This window comes from Eschrichtius robustus, chromosome 4 (genome assembly GCF_028021215.1).
Source record: "Eschrichtius robustus isolate mEscRob2 chromosome 4, mEscRob2.pri, whole genome shotgun sequence".
Taxonomy (NCBI): Eukaryota; Metazoa; Chordata; class Mammalia; order Artiodactyla; family Eschrichtiidae; genus Eschrichtius; species Eschrichtius robustus.
The window spans coordinates 70,352,476-70,379,785 of NC_090827.1; the positions used below are offsets into that span (position 1 = coordinate 70,352,476).

A 27,310-nucleotide genomic window follows, 5' to 3' on the forward strand; every position below is an offset into this window, starting at 1 on the left:
AAATAAATATCTGTGTAAGGTTTTTTACTCACCTACTTTGCCACTGTAGGGGGGAATGTAGTGACAAAATCTTGTCACCAGAGCTAGAACCTTAATCCCAGCAAACTGCTTTTCAGAAAGATTTTAGCAATTTATCCTCCCACCAGAGGTACTTATCTCTGTCACAGTATCATCAACCAATGGATGTTACTGTCTTTATTTATAAGCACTAACTTTATTGGTGAAAACTGTATTACATTATTATTTTAATTTCCATTTACTTGACATTTAGTGAGATTGAACAAATTTTTATATATTTTATTGGTAAAGTGATTACATCTTTATCAATTATCTATTTTCCTTTTATTTCTCATCAGTTAGAAGGGATTGTTGTTATATTATCCATATTGACTTTATTAGTCATAAGTTCACATTTTATTTGTGACTCATTTATGTTGTCTATTGCCATAAAAATATTTAATTTTAAGCATTTAAATATGTCCACATTTAGACATATTGAAGATGTTTTTATGGCTTTTCTCTTTCTTTCTATACATAGCTTCACTTGTTTGAATTACACTTGTGATCATAAAATTTCATTTTATTTTTTTTACAGACTATCTCACAACCGTATTTCAATGTTATACATACCTCTTATGAACATCAATACAACAATAGTCATGTTTTGAGAGACTATTGTTTTGAGAGACCCAAAAGAGGAACCACCCTACCTCTAAAAGAATACCTGCTGGCAGGGTCAATTTTTTTTTTTTTTTTCTAAGCATGGGAGAATACTTAGCTCTCTTCAAGCGCCCACATGCATAATTGAATTTCTGGAGTTCTGCAACACAGAGCATAGAGGATAAGATTTTAGCCAGGAATATTTTAGAAGAGATGTTGTCAGTTGTCTACTTTGAACTTTTCTATCAAATGTATGATTTTGAATAGTTATGCTTCTTGGATGGTCCTGCCAGGATGTGTCAGCTGCAAAATGTATCAACAGTTAACTTAGTAAACTGACCTAGTAGGTGGGTTCTGTTAGCATTCTCCATTTAAGATTGCATACTACCTTCCAAACACATTAGCTTTCTTCTTTCCATAGTTGACATCAAACTGCACTTTCTGGCACTAGTTAAAGAAAATGATAGAATGACTTTTCAAACAACCACTGGTTTAGAATAGAAAAACCGTATTTTTAATACAGAAAGATATTTTCATATTTACTACAGCAATAGCATCTGGATGCAGTTTTTTTCTAAACGCTTATCAATGTGTTTATAATAATACACTTTAATGAATATGTAGTTCCTTGAATGCAAGGGCAGTGTCTTCATGTTTGCCAGACTGATGTTTATCACAAAACTTGAATAATAATAATAATACTGATGTCTGAAAAAATTGCTAAAAAATACAGGAGGACTTCATTTTATAACAGTTGGTTTGAAATCTGATACTTTCCAAAACCATTTTCACTAAGTCTGGTCTCATGGTAGTTCTTAAACTGTAAGCTTTGAAGCACTTTTGCCAATTTTGGATCAATAAGGAACTGATGTAATTTGATCCATAAATACTTTCTAACCATAGTAAAATAAAAATCTGATAGCAGATTGATGAATGTCATGACAACTCTTATGATCTTAGCTATTATCAATGTAAACTGAGAGCAAAACAAAGACAGAACAGCAGTAATGCTTTAAACCAACTTGGCCTCTGACATATTGAGTAAATTTTCAAACCCAGGCTGGGAGCTTATTGGGGAAGAAATAGACCTGGAAATTAAGCAAGCTAAATTTTTAAATACTGTCATGTTTTAAGTGTTTACATTATGCCAGGAGCTCTAGTAAGAATGTTACCTATATATTGACTGACAACAGCCAAATGTGATAGGCACTAATATTAATCCTTTTTTGCAGATAGGAAAAGGTAGATCTACATAGTGGGACAACTTCCTCAAAGGAATTCACAAAGCTAAAATATGAACCAGAATCTGTCTGATTTAAAAACCCATGCTTTTTACAACTACATAAAAGTATATACTAGATAGAGTGTATGTAGTATGTTACTGCTAGGTTTGCCTCTTTTCCTGTGTGAATTTTTTCTTTAATTACTAAGATTTCTTATCAAAGCAAAATCAAGAGTTACAAATATTTGATTACTCTAACAGAAGGCAGAAAAAAAACGTTTCTAACATTTCCATGATATATAACTGGGAACAAACTCTCTCTCAAAAAACTGTTTCACAGAAATGTTTATTATTTATAGGTGTAACCAGAAAAGATGAAATTAATTTTGGTAAATTTAAAAAAACAAACATTCAGAGCAAAAATGTATGAAATTTTGATTTTAGAAGACTGTTTATGAGATTATAGCAATCAGCACACCATCTCAGTCTTCTTGTATTGTCCATTCATCATTCATTTATCCATTTAACAAACTTAAGGTAGAGCTCTGCTAAGCAATGTGGACATAAAGATGCATAACATATTTCCTCATCTTAAGACAAATTTTTATCTAATTATAATACAGTGGGATAGATGCTTCAAAATAAATAAAAGGTAGTTACAAACAAAGTACTGTGGAATACATAATGAAATGACTATTTCTACATAATACATTTGAGGACTCCTTTATATGAGTGTTAGGTGAGATAAAACTTCAAAGTTCATAAGGCACAAAGATGGGAGGCTATTCTTGAAATTGGAAACAGTGTAGTTAACTAACGGTACATATTAATGTCCATTGTCACAGAAAACATTTTTATCACCCCTACCCAAAACCTCACAAATACACCCAATCTGTCACCAAATTGCATTGTTTCCAGAACCAAAAGCGACAATGCATTACCTTACAAAAGTAGACATTTTGAAAGACTATTAATATCAGTGAAATACTGTAATTTAGTATGAGTTGTACTCAAAAAGCCTTATTTTGAGCTTTTAGTAAATCACTGATAAAGATTTAAAACAATAAGAAAGACTTTTGCTTTAGTAAGACAGACTAGGTAATTTGAACCAACTCTCCTACTGAGACAACTAGAAAATATGAACAGAAGAAAATTTATTTTCTTGAAAGCTTTAGAATGTTTAAAAAACAGTGAAAGTGATAGCATCAAGATCCAGAAGAATGAAGAAATGCAGAGAGGAGAGCCTAGAATTTTTCACTATTTATTTCCTAGGGGCATAAGTGGATTATAGAGATGAAAGGGTCTGTGATGCTTTTCCGTTTGGAAGAGTGTTGCTCATGATTTATATCCTTTCAATTGGGAATGTCTATTGGTTCTTCTTGTGGAAATACGTCTCTTTTCCCCAGGAGGATTTAAGGAATCATCTCATGTAGCTTCTTTGGGCTATTCTCTCTCTCTCTCTCTCTCTCCTCTAACTCTCTTACTCTCTAATCGGAGATATTTTCAATGAAAATCAATATCTTGCTTTTCTAAAAGTTCCATATATAACAATCCACACTCCTAAACAAAATATTCATCTCAATCTAAAGTAGAAGTCATTGCAAAGGAAGTAGAAACATAGTAGTCCTCTGTATTAAATATCTCCACTGAATAAGTGGATGAAAAGTGAATAACTAAAGCATGAATTCTGATCCCAGTCTGGTCACTAGCTGCCAATATGATCCCGATGTGTCCTAGACTCTGTACCTTAATTTTAGGAAATTAGAAATACTATTATCTTTCTATCCAAGTTTTTTTGTAAGGATCAAATAAGATAATGCAAGGGAAGTCTTTTGTCAACCATAGGTCATTTTTTTTCCCCCAAATTAAAAGATACACGGGTTGAATTTAAGGAAAAAAACCTCTCTACAGGAGAGAACTGCCTTTAAGTCATTCCTGACTGACATCTGGTTTTTAGGAAAAAAAATAATCTGCCATTTCTAACTATCACACATTTGCCACTCTCCTTCCCACGAACTTTAACATTCCAGTTATGAGTACTATTAAACTATGCTGACAGTAAGACTAACAGAAAAAAAATTTTAATTAACATAATTTAAATTATTTTTATTTAGTATTATATCAATTTAAATGTGAACATTCAATATAAAATACCACTGGTTCTTGATTGGAAATCTAAATGAGTCTTTCAATATGGAACAAAAGTGACATCGTGAGAATATTGTATTGTCCTTGTGGATGCATTTTTCTCAATGTTCCCTGCCTTGATTTAGGATATCATTTCTTAAAGAGGTCTCCTGGGAAAATAATTTTATGAATCATATTATCTGAGGAAAACATTTTGTAAGTGGTACTATCACTGGCCTGCAATTCACAAAGTAGCATGAAGGTATAGAATTAACTCTAAACCTAAAAATTAAAGATCAGATTCCTAATGAGTCTTAAAGCAAATCAGTAAGAAAAATATAAATGTAAAAGTCATCCCTTGTATCTATTACCAGAATAAATACAAGCAAGACCATGTAGGGAAGACAAAATTTGTCAAAAAAACAAACTCTCTAAAAAGATCTGTCTGAAGAAATGTCAGCTGTCCATAATCCCTTTTGCAACTTGGCAACTACTGAGTGGCGGAAGGGGAAGACAGGACTTGGAAAGTTTTCATTAATGCATCTGGTAGCACTTTTAACAATTACTGTCACTAAACTCCACTGGAATTTAGTGAAAGGTTGCTATATCACAGACACCAAAGCTACTCATCACTCTTGCTACTCTGCCACAAATTCTAGTCACTTCAGTTACCAATTATACTCTGCTGCATTCAGGGTCAAGGAGATATTTTCGGTTCAAGGCAGCCCTATCATTTCAAGAAGAGGTATTTCCATGCCAGGCATCTTAACTCATTACTGCTTATCTCTGACTCATTCAGAGTTCTTTGGGGTCCAGAATTGCTATTTCTTTATTTTACCTGAAACAGCACCACGGGACATTATCTCCAGACCTGCACAATATATTTACCTCCTTATCAGGCTATGCCAGGGCAGCTGGGTTTTACAAGGGTATATTATTTTCCTAGGAATGCCATAACAAACTACCACAAATGACATGGCTTAAAGTAACAGAAATTCATTGTCTCACATTTCTGAAGGCTCAAAGTCCAAAATCAAGTTGTTGACAAGACCAGGCTCCCTCTGAAACCCGTAGGGGAGAATCCTTTCTTGCCTCTTCCTAGCTTTGGTGATTTGCAACAATCTTTAGCATTCCTTGGCTTGCCCCTGCAGCATTTCAATCTCTACCTCAGTTGTCACATGGCCTTCTCCCCTCTTTGTCTCTATCTCCATCTGGCATTTTCTACTTCTCATAAGGACACCAGTCATATTGGATTAGGGCCCGCCCTAATGACCTCAGCTTAACTACATCTGCAAAGACCCTATTTCCAAATAAGATCACATTCCCAGGTTCCAGGGATTAAGACTTCAACATGTCTTTTGGAGGAACACAATTCAACCCATAACAAAGGGCTAGGGACGCTTTTCCTCAGCCCTTGGCACCATGTCCTTTTGAAGCTTGCAAACCTTAATTCTTATGAGACAGCCAAATAATTATACTCCTCAATTCTCCTCATTTATTTTGGGGTAAAAGGAAGAATTCTAGATTATTCACTTTTTTGTACTAAAGTATATATCCATAGCCTTTGCCATCTAATTTTGCAGTGCCATCCAACTGTGGATGGCAAATACTTCCCTGCCCCTGTGCAGTAAGACTTGCCCATAGGACTTGGTTGGCCAATGAAGTTTAGTGGGTTCATTGAAAGACTAAACTGTACTTGCTTGATTTGGCTTGGTTCTTGGACTCCTGCTGTAACTCATGAGAAGAACATGTCCCAGGTATCCTCTGGTCAAAAAAGAGTGAGAAAGATGTGGAATTGTCTAATCCAATCTTTAACCTGTAAACAAGACCGATAGATCTGCAGATTAAAGAAAAGGTAACCCTGCTGACCCACAAAACTCTGAGCAAGAGAAATAAGTATTTGTCTTTGTAAGCTACTGAATATTGGGGTGGTTTGTTTCACAGTATTATTATAGTAATAGCTGATCAATATGTTCTGTTGTGTTCTGATGATTTAAGATATATGCCCACTTTATCACTCTCTCTTCTCTAAAATTTTCCTGATTGATTTTGCAGGTTCTTTCTATTGAAAATTATTTCAGGCTTAATTTATTAAGAGAGCTACTCTTGGGCTTCCCTGGTGGCGCAGTGGTTGAGAATCTGACTACCAATGCAGGGGACACGGGTTTGAGCCCTGGTCCGGGAAGATCCCACATGCCGCGGAGCAACTGGGCCCGTGAGCCACAACTACTGAGCCTGCGCGTCTGGAGCCTGTGCTCCGCAACAAGAGAGGCCGCGATAGTGAGAGGCCCGCGCACCGCGATGAAGAGTGGCCCCCGCTTGCTGCAACTAGAGAAAGCCCTTGCACAGAAACGAAGACCCAACACAGCCAAACATAAATAAATAAATAAATAAACTTCAATCTCTAAAAAAAAAAAAAAAATCATTTAAAAAAAAAAAGAAAAGAAAAAAAAGGACTCTAAAAAAAAAAGAGAGCTACTCAATATTAAAATAAATATGTCTGTTTTATGAGCTATTTGTTTCAGAAATTATACTTCTGATACTATTTGTGATTATCACAATTGGCCTATCACATATTCCACTGAAATTAACTTCCCACAGAAGATAATAGAAAGAAACAGAAAAGGCTAAATCCTTGGGCATGTGTGAAATAATTTCAGGGGCCTCTTACAGCTAAGGTGACCATATAATTAATCGTGTACTCTGGGACACCTTTAAGAATGAAAGAGGATGTTCTTAATAGTTATGCCATAATCAGTCATAAACCAGACTTCCTGAGCATTCTGGAATGTATGATCATGGTTCTTATGGTGAAACAACACTGACGCACGTAAAGAGTTTAATTTTCATCATTGTCTATTCAGCACCTTAATGTCTTTCATATAAATGCTGGTTAAGATATTTGCATTTAGATTTGCAAGGTATAGAAATCAGAAAGAATAACTCCAGAAAACTCCCAAGGGGAAAAGCAGCTATTTACCATTTTTGGATACAGGTTAATAGAGTCTGTGTTTATTGTTAGAGCAATTCTTACTGAGGAAGATTCACAAAGAAAATATTTCAGAAAAAGTTCAGGCTCTTCAGGAAGCAGGTTAACTTCCTGTTGACATTTCCAATTCCAGGTATACAGAGAACTGATTTCCTTACTGGATAGAAGGACAGCAAATCCAAATAATATGAGTTTTAGCCTTATATATCCCAATTATTCTCAAAGCTTTCAACACTAGTTTTCAGAATAAAAGATGATTCAGCTGTCTGTTTTTCTGTCTTCCTGCTCTAATGCAGCAGTTCTCAGAGTATGATTTGAGAATCCTAGTTATTCCTTACACTTTTTCAGGAGGTAGTGAGATTGAAACTGTTTCATGATAATACTAAGACATTATTTATCACTTCGATCTATTGACATTACAGTGATGGTGGAAAAGCAAAGGTGGGTAAAACTGGTGGGATCTTAGCACAAATCAAAGGAATAACTCAAGCCTGTATGAGCAGTTATGCATTCTTCAATACCATGCACTTGCGATGAAAAAAATGACAATTTCAACTAAGAATGTCCTTGAGAAAGCAGTAAATATATTGATTTTATTAAATCTCAACACTTGAAGACATATCTTTTTAATTTTCTGTGCAGTGATATGAGAAATACACATGAAGCCTTTCTGCTATATAATGAAATACAATGGTTGTCTCACAGAAAACTTGCATGAAAATTTGTTTACTTGTGTCACTGAATGTAAAGCAAGTGCATTTTCATAAAATATCATTGTCATTTGAAAGGATGTCTGACACACAAACTATGGGTATTGAGACTTGGGTATTTGGCAGACATTTTCTCAAAAATGCACAAAGTGAGCCTGCCATGCCAAAGAGAGCAAGTGAGAGGTATGTTGCCAAGAATTCACGTAAAAATTTGAATCTGGGAAAATGCCTACCCACTTCCATGAACTTAAAATTTCCTAGTAGGTAAATAATTTTCTGAGACAATCAGAGGTAATATTAATAAAGGTGATATTTTGCTATTTGATTTATATAATGAAATGTGCTAAAATTTTGGAAGATTTCCATAACTCTGTAAACAAATACTTTCCAAATGGCCATTGCATGATGTTACAAAATAATGCATGGAGAAATGATACAATCAGAGTGCAAAATAGATGGTGGACCTTAAGGTAACAATGTACAAAACGTTCATTGGTATTGTTTAATATTCTTTACTAATTTTTAAGAAATTACTAATGTTGAGTTTTGATGTAGAATCAAAGAAGGATATTCCAAAATAAGTGAAAAGGCTATTGAAATATTTTTCTCTGTCCAATTACATATCTGTGTAAAGCCAGATTTTCTTCATGTTCTGTAACCAAAATAATATAGTAGGTTGAATCCAGAGACATATAGAAAAATCTATATGTCTTCTACTTTACTAGACATTAAAGAAATTGTAAAGCTATTTTAAAAATCATTCTATCACTAATTATTTTTTATTTTGAAAACTGTAGTTATTTAATTTAAAAATATTTTTATGCTATCATAGTGAACTTACTATTATTCATACTTTAAAATTTGATTTTAATTTCCAACATAATAAATATTGGTAGATCTAACTCATGTGAATACAAGCTTTTTTTGTGGTACTCAGCAATTTTTTAACACAATAAGAGAGTCCTAAAAACAAAAGTTTTGAGTACCATTGCTCTAGTTAAATCCTTTCTGTCTCTTCTGGATTCAGTTTCATTTTGTTTTGTTTTCAATTGATAAAGATAGAGAGATAAAAATCACTTTTTATTTCCTGAAAACACTGCTATGTATAATCCCAATTCTAGTCAACTCTTGTTTAATTCCTATTTTAAGAAGAACATTAATAAAACTTACACCATAAAATTATCTATTGGAAGCACTACACTGATGGTAGAAAAATCAATTTGTTGAGTTTTATGTAAAGTACAGGCCAAGTAAAGGGGCAATGATATGATTATGATCCTTCTGTTGTGTTTTTTCCATGAAGTATTATGTGAAATTAGAAGAGTTACACTGTAGATTTCTCCTCTGGATGAGATTATCCACCCATTTCCATCTCCTTATCTATTGTGAGCTGCTTTCAAATTGTTAGAGTAATGGGTTGCATAGCTAATGTATTTGTTCAGGAAGAAAAGGAATTGTTTTGACGTACATTAAAAAAAATTGTTCTGATGTTTTCTTAGGATTAAACTTATTTTTGTCCCCCTAGTTTGGTGATAGTGACTTTTCAACCTGTTTGTTTTTATGTTTTATTTTGTTTTTTGTTTTTGAAATTTTTGGACTCCATGATATTTTTTAAAACTCTCAGTTTCTTTGTGTTCTGATTTAATGCTTAAGGATTTCATTGAGAAATTTACTATTCCCTGATGACTTACTGCGGAGCCAGTTTCAAGGGGAAGTGAAATAACTTAAGTTCTCAAATTTTAGGCATATTCTATTCACTATACCCCTCACATTATGACTCCCTATGCTGTAAATGTAAAAGACATTAGAAAAACGAACATAGGAAAAATGGATAAAATGTGTTTTAAAATGAATTTATAAAATTCAAGAACAAACTCTTACAGATCAACAAGCATACGCTTTGACAAGCTGAAAGGCTAAAAGTGGATGGATGGTGCTCTGTACATTGGAAACTTCAGCTCTGAAAATCAGGGCAACAGATCCTTGACAAGTAAAGATACTGGATGTGTCTAGTCAGAATAATAGTAAAGGATTTTTTTCTTACTTTGTGACTCAAATTTGTAAATTATATTGGAAATTAATATCTAGATATGTTCAAGATATGCCCTATTCTAACAATTTTTTATTCAGTATCTACCCAAGTTTCTTGCACACACAAGACCTGAAATGTGTGTTTGTTGAATAATAAATCTGGACTTAGTTCCATGTTAGTTTTCTCCAATAAATTTCAACATGAAAAAAAAAATGCACCCAGTATCCAGACTCCTTACTTTGTCTTCGATAAATCATTCCCAGTCCAACTCTGGCTCTGAAAACATCCCCAGTATCTTCTTTTTTTCTCTGCTCCAATTCCAACTCTTGGATGTAAAAATTAAATACATGTGTGATCTGGAAATATAACAGCAATGAACCTTGGCTGCTCTACTCAGACATGTGAGTATTTAAGTAATAAAAGGTTAATACTATACCAGAAGGAGCCAGGAACTCTTATTCTTCCTGCTTAGTACATATATAAGAGTCAAATGACAGCATGTGGCAGACTACAACTCAGAAAACAATGTGTGCCAGAAGTTTACAGAATAAAATATCCAAAGCCCCAGATGTACAATAAAAGGTGCCTAGAGAAAGAGGAGGGGGACACATTTCTCCTGAAATCTTTTGAAATTCTTCCTTTTAAGTCTTTTGTGGGAATTTGGCTGTCAAAATGGCAAAGTAGACGCAACATGAGGAAAAAAATTGATAGAAGAGTTGTATTTTTTATACTTGCAACTTGGGTTGCCATAAACCTTTGGGTAAAGAAAGAGTGAACTTCACAGCAGTGTAGGATAAATATTGCTTGCTGTAAGGTGCTCACATTTCCAAGCTTAGCTGAAGGTGACTATTGGTTTAGAAGTGCAATGCTATAGACATGATGTGCAAGATTAGAGCAACTCATTCAATATTTCCATTCAACAACAAACTGTGAAGGTACAGTTCTATGCCTTGCAACCTCACTTCATAAAATAAGAAAAATGATATTATATAGTTGATCCTGTCAGTGAGGTTGGGAACTTAAATCAGTTTGTTCAGCTCAGAATGAAGAAAGATTTACTCTGGAGAGCCAGCAAACGCTATCTGAAAGTAGACGATACCTTACAGTGGTCAACCTGGAAGGAGTTATTGAAGTCCATGGGTAAAGAAAGATCAAGAAGTGCTGAAAAGAATATTCTGGAATATTCAGAACATCAAGATAACTTTAGTTTAAAACTCTAGAGCTAAATTACTTAGATCAAAAATAAATTTAAGAAAATAAAAATTTTAAATTATTTGAAATACCACCATTAATGACTATAAAGAATACTTCATCCTGACAAATATATTCCACTTCAAAATATCCTCACAATTCTAATTTTGAAATTCTCTTTTCTTGAAGGTTTCTGAAGCTTTCAAGACTATTTTGCTTATCACCATGGAGTTTTGGTCACAGATTTTATTTCCCTCATCTAGCTTTATTTTGCTTAGCCTATGTAATCAGAGACAACATCTATTTCACATTTCATGAGTTCTCAAAGTCTACTTCATGTTGTATATGATGGTCTTATTTAAATAATTAAATTTGGAAAGTCATTTTAGCTTTTACAAACGAATACTTGAAAGCAAAATCAACTCAATTATAAATTACCAGTTTCTCCTAATAGTATGCTTGCTTGAGGAACTTTATTTGTATTAGTAAACTAAATTTTACTTAAATAAAAATGTATTTATCTTAAACTACTTAGTTTGTTTACTATAATCTAAAATACCTCAATGCATATTAGGTACACGTTATATTTTTAAAAATAAATTTTCCGTATAATATATACTAGTTTATAGATCAAATCTTTAAACTTTAGCATGTGCTAGTAAATACTAATGACAATATAGATACTAGTAATCATTATTATATAAAAGAAAGACTATTACTGGTTGAGTAGCTTTTACTATACTTACTTTGGGCAGATAACAAGTACATATTACCTCTGGACAAAGTATAAAAGGCACTGTACAGTGATCAAAATTAGACAGAAATTTAAGAGCATTTGACTCTTGAAAGAAAGGAACTGGATTGGATTAGATCCATGTTTATACAGATATCCCCCTGAGGACATTCCCATGTCTGAAGGTCCTGGAATAGCTAAAAATTCAGGAAAAAGTCACAGACTTATTAGATTGAGGTATCACAAGACAAAGTTTAGAGCTGTCAGACTGCTGGGAATTGAAGGAAAAAACAAACTGAAAGAGAAGGGCACACAGAGAGGAAGCTGCAAAACTTGTATATAAAATGTTCAGAAACTATGCATGCATGAGTAAGACTTTAAGAAATCCAACAGAAAACAACATGTTGCTTACAGCACAAGACAAAAATTGGTACATTTTAGATGTTTGGTAAACACATTGGGTTTTCCATTGAAATCCAAGAATGGCCATACTTTTTTCTCAGGTCTAAGGAATTCACTCTGAGCCTAAAGGCAAAACAAATACAGACTTGCTCTAAGAAATCATATAAGCAAGACTTCAAGATTTCAAGTTAATCAGCCAGTTACTTAACTATCATCTAGAGCAGAAATTTCCTAGAGGAAAATAACAGGAACCAGTGTCTTTAAAATAAATCATCCAGACTACAGTAAAAATTTATAAATGTGAACAGGAATATCTAGCCCACAATCAAGAGAAGAAGCAGCACACAGAAACATATACTTAAATAACACAGAGGTTAGATTAATAAGTACTTTAAAGCAGCTAACATAAAATGTTCAAGGAATTAAAGGAAAATCTGGTCATATAATCAAACTGATGGATAATTTAAACAGGTAAATGGAAACTATAAAAAGAAACTATGGAAATTCTGGGACAGGAAATACAATATCTGAATCTAAGAATTCACAGGCTTCAGAGAACACTGAAGTTGGCAAAGAAAGAGAGAGACAGAGAGGTAGAGAGGACATGAATGTAAAGATAGTAGAAGGAAATGTATCTAATGTATACAACAGAGAAACAAACTTGAAAAAAAATATTCAAGCAAATATATGTAACTGTGTATCCATAAGAAGAGGAGAAAGAAAGAAAAATAAAAATAATAATACTTGAAGAATTGTTGAAAGAATATATAATTTATAGATCTAAGAAACTCAGAGAACTCCAAGCTTTATAAATATAAATAAACCCACATTCAGTCACATCATAATCAAACTGCAGAACCCCAAATATGAGTAAAACTTTGAAGATGCCAACAAAAACAACAACAACAACAACAAATACTTTATATATAGGGGAGCATTGATAATAATGCTGGCTAAATTCTGATCAAAGTATGTGAAAGAAAAAAGACAATGGTATGATATCTTTAATGTGCTGAAAAGAAAAAATATATATATAAACCTAGAATTATCTATCCAGTTTAAATGTGATTCAAAAATGGAGAAAATACTAATACATTTTCAGGTAAACAGGGGCTGAATCTATCCTCATGAAACCTAAACTATAAAAACTGCTAAATGAATTTCTTGAGACTGAAGGGAAATGCTGTAAAATGGAATCTCAGCTCTACAAGAAGGAACAAAAAAATATAAGAAATAGAAAATACCTGGATAAATATATAAAATATATTAAAAAAACTTAATTTTTATTCTTTTAATTTCTTTTTAAAAAAGCAACTAACAGTTTAAAATTATAACATCCTAATGCAGAGTTTGTCATTTGTGTGTGTGTGTGTGTGTGTGTGTGTGTGTGTGTATAAACAATATCACAAAGGTTGGAGATATTGTTTGAATCTTGCATTTTACATTCATTTTACATTAGCTCTGAGAAGCCTTTGATAAATTATGAATATGTATTATAATCCCTAGAACATCATTAAACATACAAAAACTAGAAATAAAAGGCAATAGAGAGATTTACATGGACTAAAAATAATAATATTTGATTACCACATAAAAGGGAGGAAAGGAGGAACAGAAAACAGAACAAATGTAGAAAAAAGAAATATAAAATGGTAGAGCTAAATGCAACCACAAAAAGAATTATAATAAATTTGAATGAACCAAACAAAAGGAGGAGTTAGAATGAATTGAAAAAGGTAGATTTATTGTCTATAAGTTATTTGCTTTAAATAGGACACAGTTGATTAAAAGTAAAGGATAAAAAGATATATACCATGCAAACATTAACCAAAAGAAAGTGAAAGTGCTTAGAGTAATAGGAAACAAACCAGAATTTAATCTGAGGAATGTTATTAGGGATAAAGTGGGACACTAATATGAATAAAGGGTCAATTCATCAAAGGTACAAAACTATCATAAATAAGCGTCATCTAGTAACAGAATCTTGACATACATGACGTAAAAACAGGTAAACAATCTACAGAGATAGAAATTAAATAAAAATAATATTTACATATGTTGGTGGGTATTGGCTAGAAAAACACATAAGGAAAATTTCTGGAATAATGGGAAAAGTCTATGCTTAATTTGGGTGGTGGCTATAGTTTTATACACATTTATCAAAACTTGAATTGTATATTGTAGATTTATCCATTTCATTACATGTAAATTTAACCTCAATGAAAAATCAAAGGAACAAATATGTGTCAGACAGTTATACACGACACAAGATTTCATTTATTATCTGCATGCACATTATGAGTTAGATATCATTATTTTTTGATATGATGGAACTTATTTTAAGAGAGATTAAATGATTCACTCAAGGTCACAGAATTAGTTAGTGGCAGAGTCAATATTGAAATGCAGTTTGGTATTTATTCCACTATACCATATTCTAATTAAAAAGATTCTATGTAGCGTAAGCATTATAATCTCTTATAAAATCATATGGTACTAATTTTTGGTTATGCTTTTCTATTTTTGTTTTCTTATTTAATGATCATTTTGCTGTAAATCACGTACCTGCTATATGCTCAAAGGTTTATGTCTTGACAGTAAGGCCGTTGTCAAGAGGATCTTTCTTTGTTTGGAGTGGAAAAGTTAAGATAGCTGAGATAAACTTCTTAGTGATCATTAATAGGTGGAACATTCCAAGAATTACAAAGTCCTACCAACCACTATGTTAATTGAATAGAAGTTAATCATAGGTATAATATAAGCCATACATAGGCAATACATTCCAACATTACCATTATACCAATAGGTTAATAAAATTATCTTTTTGTGAGGGCTCAGGGTATTTTTTTCTTCCTTTGTTCCCTATTTCTATTTTTTTTAATCAACAAAAAATTTCTTTTTTCAAAGGATAACATATTTTTTAATGTGATTCATATTTAAAATGTAAATTAAGTGATTCAGAAGTTTAAAACTGAAGTCCTTGACTTGTTTGAGATTCACCATCTCCTGGGAGACAACTAAAAATTAACAGGAGTGATCAAGCCTTATTTTTGAATAGTAACTCTCCCCAAGGGAACTTTCTGCAGCTTAGAATAGCAGAGAATTTGTAGTCCTGGATTTAACAAATTTTAAAATGTAATAAAATACACAACAGTTAAGTTGTACAGAACTATCCTTATTGACTTAGAAAGCTCTTGAGAATCTTGCAGTATGTCAGACTCAATCAGCATTGTGAACATTATGATTATCATTGCCTATCATAGACTAATAAACTAGTCATTTGAACTTACAATTGATTTGAATTCTACATAAAGGAAGTCTATTATGTTTATAGAAGCCTTACATTTTAATTCAATCAATAATATTCTTGCTTTGCATTTATCAGCAGTTTATATATATTTCATCTTATAGAAGTTTAATTTGTATTTTCTGAATTTATTGCATTTTTGACACCCATCCCTTATTTAGTATTTATTCATTCAATCACTTATTCATTCACTTCATTCACTCTCAGATGATGCCATTATTTTTATTTCACTGAAAAAGAAGAAAAAAAAGATGCGATCAGAGATTTTCCGCCTCATGCCAAACACTAAATTAGTCAATAAACCCATATTTGTGCCCACATACTCTACTTATACTCCAGATGTAATCAGCAATCACCCCCATGTATGAATTGGATCCTAAGAACAAATGCAAAGACAGTCCTCCTACAATTTTGGGCTATCTACTTTATCATTGTCTTTGCCTTCACATCTGGATCATAGCTTAAAAATAAATCATGCTTTAACATCTCCCATCTTAAAACCAACCAACCAGCTCTTCCCTGATCTCATATCCTTCTGCCAATACTGCCATTTCTTTCCTGTCTCACTGTTATGGACTGAATGTTTGTATACTCCCAAATTCATATGTTGAAGTCTAATACCCAGTGTGATGGTATTAGTAAGTGGGGCCTTTGGGGCGATTAAGTCATGAGGTCTTATGATGGGATTCGTGTCCTTATAAAAAGAGACCGGAAAGCTCTCTTGCCTCTTTCTGTCGTATGGTACAACAAAAATTCAGTAGTCTGCAGCCAAGAAAAGCACTCTTACCAGAATTTGACCATGTTGGCACACTGATCTCAGACTTCCAGCCTCCAAAACTGTAAAATAGATTTCTGTTGTTTATAAGCCACCTAATATCTATGGTGCTTTGTTATAGCAGCCAGAACCGACCAAGACACTCTCCTCACAATAAAATCTTCAAAAGAGTTGTCAATACTGATTGTTTCTACTTCCTGATCTTCAATTCTCTCTTGAACTCTCTCCAGTCATTACTCACCACTACTATTCCCCTAACATCTTTGTTGTCAAGGTCACCAATAACCTTCTCTGTGATAAGTCCCACAGTCAGTCCTCAGTGCTCATTTTACCAGGCCTATCAACACCACTTGATATGTTTATCATTTCCTCTTCCCTAAGATATTTCCTCACATTTCTTCTGGAGTACCAGTCTTTCTTGGTTCTCCTTCTTTGCTTGTTCTCTTCTGTGCTGTTCTCAGCTCTATCTACAATGTGTAGACCTGTGACTGCAATGACACGGGCATGCACTAATATATTTTGAATGAATAAATTAATGAATACTTGTGTTTAAAAGCCACTCTTGCTCTTCAACTGAAGGTAATCACAGAGTAGAGACAAATATAAGCATTAAAAAATGACTGCCAATCATTTATCTCTTCTAACAACGGTATAACATGAAGAGAAAATGTTCCTATCAATATCATAAATACAGCCTAAGACAATTGTCATGCGACTTTTCTTGTATAATATTAAACCATGAGATTTTTTTTTACAGTTTAATTTTAGTATTGTCTTTCTAATCAGAGTATAATTAACATTGCTTTGCCTTTGTATATAGTCTTAATTTTATATTTATCTACATTGTGTACCTGAATGTTACAAATATATATTTTCTTCTACATGTAAGATTTCCTGTGCAAATTACATGCTTGTCAAAAGCTTTGTCAAGTTAAATGATGAGAAGATAGCTCCATAGAAAATTTCTGTTTTAAAACCACTACAAAACTTAAACTTTCCATTTGAACAAAATAACAACAAACAAAAATTAAAATGTGCCTATTGTCCAAGAATTACTGGTTTCTTTAACATGACCCCTAAAGACACAGCAGGGTCTCTGTAAAATAAGAACAAGTAGAACAGGAAAACATGAAATTACAACATAATTTGGCACATATGTGTATAGTTATTCTTTGGTTAAAAATAGTTCATTATCACTGAGGAGATTATTCAAACAAATAGAAGCATTACCATCTAAGAAGTCATGAGATTAAAAAGGAGATATCAATACTTTATTTTTTCAGAACATACTTCAGAATACTTGAAGTATGCTCAAGTAGCATAATTATCCTATTCATGACCAGCTCACTGTTTTACCTGTCAAACTGAGTCTCTTTAGGTGAAAAAAAATCATCATATAATGATTAGCAGACAGATGTGATTTAATAAATATTGAGAATAAAAGCACTGCACAATTTTAATGGATCTGTAATTGTAATTCCCAAGTATCTTTCCTTCCTCAACTAATTGGGTAATGACATTGCTAGAATTAATCCAAGGTCATCAGCTGGCACACAGTGCAGATGGTTTCTCCACTTTATGGGTATACAGGGGATTCGAGACTACTGTTGCCTGCTGCTTTTCAAACTAATTTTTATTCTTAAAAATCCACATTTTCACTGCAGCTGAACAGCTAAGCCATATGTTACTTTGTGAATACTTTAAATTATCTGGTGCATGTAATTATTACACTAAAACTAACATGCATTAGTACTTTTCGATTTTGTTGTAAGAAGGAAACACTCACAGTACTATGCTTTGTGTGTGTGGGTTTTTTTTCCTCTATGTACCAAGGTTTAGTTTAAATTATGGTTCCAATGAGAATTTTAACCTAAAATACATTGGTCGGCTGATATGTTTCCTCACATGTAACATATACCAGCATAGTTCAGATTTTGCCTAGTGCTATTTAAGATACTATGTTAATCCATCTAGCTACTAGAAAGTTTGGCTTTGAGATATCTTTCCAACTTCTCCTGTGGTAGCCATGATAAATAGGAACAAGGTATTTCTGTGTTTTTGTCAGAATTCTGACATGCCAATGGCAGGTTCGACAATTTGGGCCTTTTCAAATAATGTAATGGGTAAAACGTCTTTATTAAAAATAGTAATATCCTCCGCCGCCGCCGCGCATGCCATGGGAGCCGTGACTGACGACGAAGTCATACGCAAGCGTCTCCTAACTGATGGAGATGGCGCTGGAGATGATCGGAGAATTAATCTGCTAGCGAAAAGTTTCATTAAATGGTGCAACTCTGGATCCCAGGAAGAGGGATACAGCCAGTACCAACGTATGCTGAGCACACTGTCCCAATGTGAATTTTCAATGGGCAAAACTTTGCTGGTATATGATATGAATCTCAGAGAAATGGAAAATTTTGAAAAAATTTACAAAGAAATAGAATGTAGCATTGCTGGAACACATAAAAAATTGCTGAGTGCAAAAAGCAAATTCTTCAAGCGAAACGAATATGAAAAAATCTCCAAGAATATGATGCATTGGCAAAAGTGATCCAGCGTCATCCAGACAGGCATGAGACATTAAAGGAACTAGAGGCTCTGGGAAAAGAATTAGAGCATCTTTCACATGTTAAAGAAAGTGTTGAAGATAAGTTGGAATTGAGAAAGAAACAGTTTCACGTTCTTCTTAGTACCATCCATGAACTTCAGCAAACATTGGAAAATGATGAAAAACTCTCAGAGGTAGAAGCAGCTCAAGAAACAAGCATGGAAACTGATCCTAAACCACAGACCAACTAATCACTCACCGTTCCCAAGAATATTGAAGTAGCAACATGATCTTAGTGTGTTCAGAATTTGTTGTGCTCTTGAGACATTTAAAGTTTTGGCAGTGAACTACGTTGCTTTTAAATATTAATGCACAGTTCACTCATATTTCTTCACACAAAGGGAGATGACTTCATTATATATTTATTTCTTCACACAAAGGGAGATGACTTCATTATATATTTGTTTTTATTGAAATGCCTTTTTTATACTTAAAAGATAAGAAGCAACATCCAAAAATGTTTAATGAAATGTTTTCAAGCCAGATATGTTAGTGCTCATTGGTATTCTAGGTAGTTTTTAACTGGTAACATTGATTTGCTCACAAAATAAGTGGAAGATAGTGAGAAGGTGGCATTTCTAGGATGTACATGAGAAAATGAGCCAAATTCTGGAAATCGTTACCACTTTTGAAAATAAAGTCCATGAATAGGCTCTCAGGAGGTCTGTGAACTTGTGAAATTATGTACAAAATGTTTGTGGTGTATGCTTATTGTGGGAGAGGTTCCATGATATTAAGAATCACTGATATCAGAGGTAATTACAAGATGCAAAGTAAATCAATATGCATTACTTTCTAGATCTCTGTCCTTAATACTTGAGCAATGTGGTTGTTAAATGTTTTGTTGAAATGTTTTCTCTCTATCGTTTTGTTCTGTAGGAGTCATTTTCAAGAGTCTTGCAAAAAGGATTTCATGATCTTTTTAAAAAATTAAGCCAGGTCTGAATCAAAAAAAAAAAAAGTAATATCAATCACACTTATTTGTTAATATTTAACAGTCACCAAAGTGTTTTCATATTAAATATACTTTTATAACACAAAAACAATCTGAGCTCAGAAGGCAGATGAATCATTATTTTGCATATGAAAAACTCAGAGATCCAAATGATTCACTCAGGGTCCCACAGCCAATAAGTGACAAAACGAGGTTAGGACTTGCTGCTACTTTGGTCTTCCTAGAGCTTATTCTGCCCCCATGACTAGGTTCAGGGTCCTGTCTTTTTCATTTTCATCTTACCCCATTCATAGATTAGGAACTAGCCATGCAAGGCAGATAGGCAAGATGAATCTATATTAGCCAGCATTCTCCAGAGAAACAGAACTAATAAGATAAGAACGATAGATAGGTAGATAGATTGGCTTATGCAATTATGGATGAAGGCAAATCCCAAGATCTACAGGGTGAGTCTGCAAACTGGAGACCCAGGAGAGCCAGGTCCAGTTCAAGTCCAAAACCCTGAGAACCAGGAGAGCTGCTTGTATTGGCCCACTCACATTAGGGAGGAAAAGCTGCTTTACTCAGTCCACTGATTTAAATGTAAATCTCATCCAAAAACACCCTCACAGACACACCCAAAATACTGATTGACCAAATATCTGGACACTCCACAGCCCAGTCAAGTTGACACATAAAATTAACTATCACAAAAACACACTAGTTTTTCCCTATAATTATATTTCTTTCTATACTGCTTCCCTAATTCACATAAGCTTTGTTAAAATTAAGCTCCATAAACCATGTTGTAAGTAGATGCAATAAATCTTTACACAAACAGAAACTGTATATATGTGCATATATATATATATTCAAAAGTTATCAATATAGCGAAGCAAAAAACCTAAAAGTTTATATCATACTCTGTAAAGTATCTGAAAAATGTCATATGAATAACTGATCCTCTGTGTTCCAAGGGAGAATATATCATAGAACTTGCATGTAGAGATAAAGTGTGACCTAAGATGGACTCTGAAAGACAGATTATAATTAGTTAAATTAAATGAACAAAGAAGGCTATTCCAAGCCTAGGAAAACCTGAATAAAGTGAAAAGGCACAAATTTGGTGAGCAAATTTTGAAAAACGTGTTGGGGACCATCAAGGATCAAATAAGATAGATGAATTAGGAGGGTTATGGACAATATGAACTTCCTCAAATAGGCAGGATTTGATTCAGAGTGAAATGGGATCAACTGATGATTTTGAGCGAAGAGGTAATTGATGAAAGTAGTCAGGTTTCTGAAAAATTTGCTTGAGGTGATGAATAAAATTGATTCAAAAAGGCATAGACATAAAAAGGAAAACAAATGAAAATTCAGAATCCTTGGCACAAATTTATGAGTATATGTAACAGGGTAGCTGCAGAAGGATAAAAAAGGAAGGAAACAAAAACATTATTAAAAATAAACAACCATTTGAATATGTAAAAAAGGAAAATTCAATGACATATCAAGATTTTAAGACAAGATAGCTCGGGGAACGATGGTATCTCTGATATAAATTTAGAACCAGGGCTGAGGCTTTGGCAACACTCACAGCTAATGATATATAAGAACAATTAAAACCAAACCAATGAAGAAGGAAAAGAAGAAAGGATCATAAGGAAGAGAGAATTAAATTGGAAATTTTACTTGGAGGAGAACGTGTCAAAAAGAGTAGATGTTCCAGAGAGGGGAAATAAATAACAGACTTACACACACATAGAAGACAGATTAGTCTGAGGTTCAAAAAGGGAAATAATTGGTGGAACTGTTTAGATTCCTTCTACTAGATGAACATTCTGTACACTAATCAATTGCAGAGGAAAAATTGTCACTGAATTCTAATTGCTGACTTTCACTACTTAATCTCTCTGTGGAGATAAGAATTAGTTATGGAGCGTTTATGTAGATGGCAGTCATCTTGTTTTCCACAAACTCATTTGCATGGAAAAGCGCACATCAGTTAGACACCTGTCAAAATAATTAGCTAGGCATGAGATAAGGCCTTTTAGATTTTAGAACATTCCAAGCATTGTCTTTTTTTTTTTTAATGTACAAAACCAAATCAACACATTTTACAGAAATAATAAGCATTGTATATAATTCTATAATTTTTGTGTTCCTTTTGCTTTGGTTTTTCTTATCTATTTAACAAAGTATCTAATTTAGTAAAATAAAACATTACCAGCTGGTAATCACTGAGATAATGAGAAATGGAATTTCTTCTCACTGTTCTCATCCCTCTCATTCTATGTTAGGCATTATGAAATTGAAATAAAATCCATTTCAATTAAAAGAGCTCTGTTCTCTTACCATAGAGCATGATAAACAGTATTACTGAATTCAGGTCAATCATAACTTAATCACCATGTATCCATCATTGAACACCAAGTTCACAAGAATATATCCTTTTCTCCTCCTGCATGATGTGAAAGCCCAAGGTTGAAGTATACTTGAAAGCGCTTGTTACTAAGGGCATTCTCTACTTTGCTCCTCCTCTTGAGCATGGAACAGGGAACCAAAGATCAGAGCTTGTATGTCTGGAAGATGTGATGTGATTTGTTGCTTTATAAATATGTTTATTTTACAAATATTTAGCTTGCTTCTTTCAGTGAATTTACTGTCCACTATTAAAAGTTTGAAAAACGTGAAGTTGATACTAGTTCCTTTTATTGTTTACCTTTTAGATTAAGACATGTAATGACATGATGGTCATTTTGGTAACTTAACTCTCCCAATTTCCATGTCCTCAGATGATTTTAAAAATTGAACAAAACAAACTACTTACTATCCTATGTTTTGTGGATATGAAGATGAATGAGAAGCCGTTCCTGTCCTCGTGTGTTCTACAATGGTTAAAGCATTTGTAGTTATTGATCTATTAATTAAAAGAAAAAAACATTTGAAGGTCATTTCACGCACAAATGCTTGCCTTTCTTACCTACTTTGTACTTGTCAAAAGTGGTCCTAAGCACCCAAACATTATATTCTTCTTCTAATTCAAGGTGTCCCACCTTTGCCACTATTGACATTTAGGGGCAGATAGTCCCTTGTTGTGGGGCTGTCCTGTGCATTGTAGGGTGTTTAGTAGCAACCTCAGTCTCTACTAACTGAATGCTAGTAGTGTATCCCTAGGCGTGACAGTGAACGCTGTGTCCTGACATTGCCAAACTGCCCAGGTTGAGAACCACTGCTCTCATTGTAGTGGAGGACACCTACATTTAAAAGGCAATCAGAGGTGTACATTTTTTTTTTTTTGATTCCATGTATAAGCAATATCATATGATATTTGTCTTTCTCCATCTGGCTTACTTCGCTTAGAGATGGTAATCTCTAGGTCCATCCATGCTGTTGCAAATGGCAAGCCAGACAGAGAAAGATAAATATCATATGATATCACTTATATGTGGAATCTAAAATATAATTTTAAAAAGATGCAAATGAACTTATTTACAAAACAGAAATAGACCCACAAACATAGAAAACAAACTTATGGTTACCAAATGGAAAAGGGGTGGGGGAGGGATAAATTAGGAGGTTGGAATTAACATATACACTCTACTATCTGTAAAATAGATAACCAACAAATATATATGTATCTGAATCACTGTGCTGAACACCTGACACTAACACAACATTGTAAATCAATTATACTTCAATTAAAAATAGATATTAAAAAAGAAATACAAAAATTAATTAATTAATTAATTAATTAAATCTGTGCAAAGAAAAAAAAAGACTCTTCACAGCTCCCTTGCCCCTTTCACATGCGAGGACGCAAGGAGTCTGGGACCCGGAAGAGGTCCCTCACTTGACCACGCCTGCACCTGGTCCCAGTCTTTCAGCCTCCAGAACCATGAGAAATAAATTCCTGCTGTTTATAAAGTAAAAAACAAACAAACAAACAAACCAAAAAAGGCAATCAGAGGAAAGGGAATCCACAGAGGAGACTCAAAGAAAGCAGTCAAGAAATAGAAACAGAACAAAGTCTGAGAAACCAAGAGAGGGAAGAATTTCAAGAAGGAATCTGGTCAGTGGTGTCTTATGCTGTGCCCAGTAATAAAGATAAGGCTCTAGAATGGAGTTTAAACAGAACAATTCAGGAGTGATTTTTACATATTGACCTTTACCACACAGCATCTCCTCTAGCCCAGTAGTTCTTAAGTGGCCATGCACATCTGTGTCGCCTAGACATCTCAAACCCCAGAGATTCAAATTCAGTCATCTTGGAAAGTGCTGTGTTACATGTACATATTTTGGAAAAGAAATTTACCTGAGACATCCTGGAATGCGTCCTAATTAACAGCTATTGTTCTAATCTCATTTTCTGTTTCCTTTATTTCCTCTGTAATTTTCTCCTTGTCTTTAGCAGTGTGGAATAATATAAAGAATGTTGAACTCAGCTGTTCTGGTCAGAGTTCCTAGTTCCCAATTTAACATTAAATAAATGTGTTTACTGGACAAAGTCCCTTATACTCTCCACCTCAGTTTAATCACCTGTAAAATTGGATTGGACAGTTTCCCTAACACTAATCTTCTACATATAATCTGATAAAATAACCAAAGTAAACAGATTCCTGGTGGAAATATTAGTTGATCCATTCCAATCAGATATAAATATTATGAAAATAAAGAAGTAAACCACAGATTATAGAGCAAACTATAGTCTAAATTGTGATACAATCATCACACAGTAACTATGTAATAACATTTCAAATTGTAATACATCCAACAGCTGGGAAAAAAATCCAAAATAGTATATAATACTACATATCCAAATAGAATAATTAATTCTCAAAGAAATATTCTGAGTGATTTACATTTCAATATTCTGAAAAATGAATTCTCACATATCTGCACACATGATAGATTTTTTTCTACCAATGAGATCACTCTATATATTTAGTTTGGAATTTTGCTTGTCGTGTACATTTATTGCAGTTCCTTTATCATCATGGGAGTTGTCACCTCTGAAATGACCTCTTGAGAAAGTCAAGAAGAAAGAAGCTGCTGCTACACACTCTACTCACTATCACCACAACTACTTCTCAAGCACAGGAAGTAGGGGAAGAGGCAGCCAAAGCTGCAGTTTGTGGATTCATGCATCTGATAGAGCATCCACAGATTCAACCTGCACATGGGGTAGTGGATGAAAGAAGGCCGGTGCCAGACATCAGCATGCTTTCAAACTTTGTTTCAAATAGTCAAGTACCTCAGGAAGAAGGGTTCTGCCTTATTGTCACCTTCCAGAACTCACACAAGTGCATCTTATTAGTCGAACCTAATTTGTTTTCAGATGAAAAACACCGGTCAGCTTTTAAACATCTCTCCAAAGAAGAAGAAGAATATTTGAGAGAGTTTAAAGAATGCACCACAGTGTATTTCTGAATTTTCCTTTGCAAATGGAGTAGAAAGAGCAACAGTAATCTCTTTGAGTTGGTAGTCTTTATTCTTGGCCATGATGGTATATCAGCAAAGAACTTGGGCTATCCTAAAGGTTCAGTGGCTGCTGATGTGGTTGATGTGACTATTAAGTAATTAATCATAAAAATAGTCGATATAAACTGAAGCAGGAAAAATTTATTAGTTAAATGTTCAAACTCTGGAATAAAACTACGTGACTAAAATTTTAGCTCTACCATTTGGCTAACTAATAGGACTGTGGGCAATTTACTTAAAATCCCTCTTCCTCAGAGATTTTCTTATATATGAAGTAAGAGTAATAATATTACTCTTCATGTTATTGTGAGGATTAAAAGAGAAAATCTGTGGAAGACATCTAACTCAGTGACTAACACTTGGCATAAACAGTGCTAATGGTAACAATAATTAAGTCAAATTGATTATATTTAACAGACCTATCAAGACCATCCTGAAAGAATTTTTGAAATTATTATGGTAGCCACCCATCCATATAAATCCAATTTGTCTATAGGTAATTGACCAAATGCTATGTATTATACATGCGTGTGTATATATTTTTTCTCAGAATATTTTGTGGTTAAAATGGTAGCCATATTTTACAGCCTGAAATTAACTCTATTTTATTATGTAATAGAATCTTTGGGAGGAAAATCTCATCATCCAAAAAGATGACTTAAAATTTTTTTGATCAAAGTTACAGGTCTATGATATCTCTACAGTCATTTATTTCATTGATTTATTTAATTTGAATTTCTAAAACAAACTGTAAACTGTTTAATAACTTCTAGACTGCTTGAAGAGAGACATTATTCCCCAGATTACTAGCTCCTTAATATGATTATGACATAATGAGAAATTCCTAGGATGGTGCTAAGTGTATAATACAGGTTCTAAATAAATATCAGTTTCCTTTTATTTTCACAGTTCCACAAGGGCTTGGACAATGTTGTCTTCATTTAGAATTAACAACAGTCAGTGAACAATGTGATATAGTAGAAATGTACCTGGTGAATTTGAGGTTCTTGATGTCTCATCACAGAAAGAATTCAGTGAGAGACAAAGTGATAGGTAAGAGGTGGAATTATTTAGAGAGAAACACACTCCACAGGGTGTGGGCCATCTCAGAAGGCAAGAGAGCCTCGAAATATGGTGTGGTTAGTTTTTATGAGCTGGGTAATTTCATAGGCTAATGAGTGGAAGAATTATTCCAATTATCTTGGGGAAGGGGCAGGGATTTCCAGGAATTGGGCCATTGCCCACTTTTTGACCTCTTATGGTTGTCCTCAGAAGTGTCATGGTGCTGGTGGGTATGTCATTTAGCATGCTAATGTATTACAATGAGCGTATAACGAGGCTCAAGGTCTACTGCAAGTCAAATCTTCCTCCGTCTTGGACCCAGTTGGTTCTAACCAGTCTTTGTCACATCCTATGGCTATGTCTTTCTTTTAAAGGTTGTGCCCTGCTCCCTTCCCTCCTGCTTCAGAAAGAGCATGAGTTTGAAATTAGGTTCATATAGTAGGTTGCAAAATGCCCACAAGTTCCTCCTTTCCCCACATGCATGTCCCTTGGCAATGTGACTTTGCCTCTCCTCCTATTAAGAAGTGGAGAAATGTTCTCCATATAGGCTTAGCCATATGACATACTTCACTCAATGGAACATTAGAAAATACAATCTAGAGTCTTAAAAAGTGTTGAGTACTGGGTGGTTGTCATCTCTTGGTGTTAAAAACCCTCCACCATGTGAACAAGCTAAGGCTAACTTCCTGAATGATGAAAAACGATATGAAGAGAGGTCCCAAGCCTTCCTAGACACTCCATCTATCCCAAATATGTGAGTGAGGTCTCCTAGACTATTCAGTCTCTTTCTAATCAAACAGATTCAGACTGAAAGAACTGCCCAGACAGCCTACAGAATTATGAGGAAAAATTAAAATGTATTGCTCTAAGCCATGTACTTTGGCGTTCGATTGCTGAACTGGAAAAAAACTAACTGAAAAGGCTCATACTACAGTTCTACCACTTAATAAAGCTGTTTGAACTTGGACAGGCTACTTACCTTATTGAAACTTAATTACCTTACTTGGAACACTGAGATAACTTCTGACTATACATTGTTGTGTTAGGTAGTTAGTCAGGCATTAGCAGCAAGGAGGT

At 33.8% G+C, this 27,310-nt stretch overlaps 1 pseudogene; it reads left to right on the forward strand.

The window, feature by feature from the left end:
• Positions 1-18,324: 18,324 nt before the first annotated feature.
• LOC137763732 (THO complex subunit 7 homolog pseudogene) lies at positions 18,325-18,947 on the forward strand (annotated as a pseudogene).
• Positions 18,948-27,310: the final 8,363 nt, after the last annotated feature.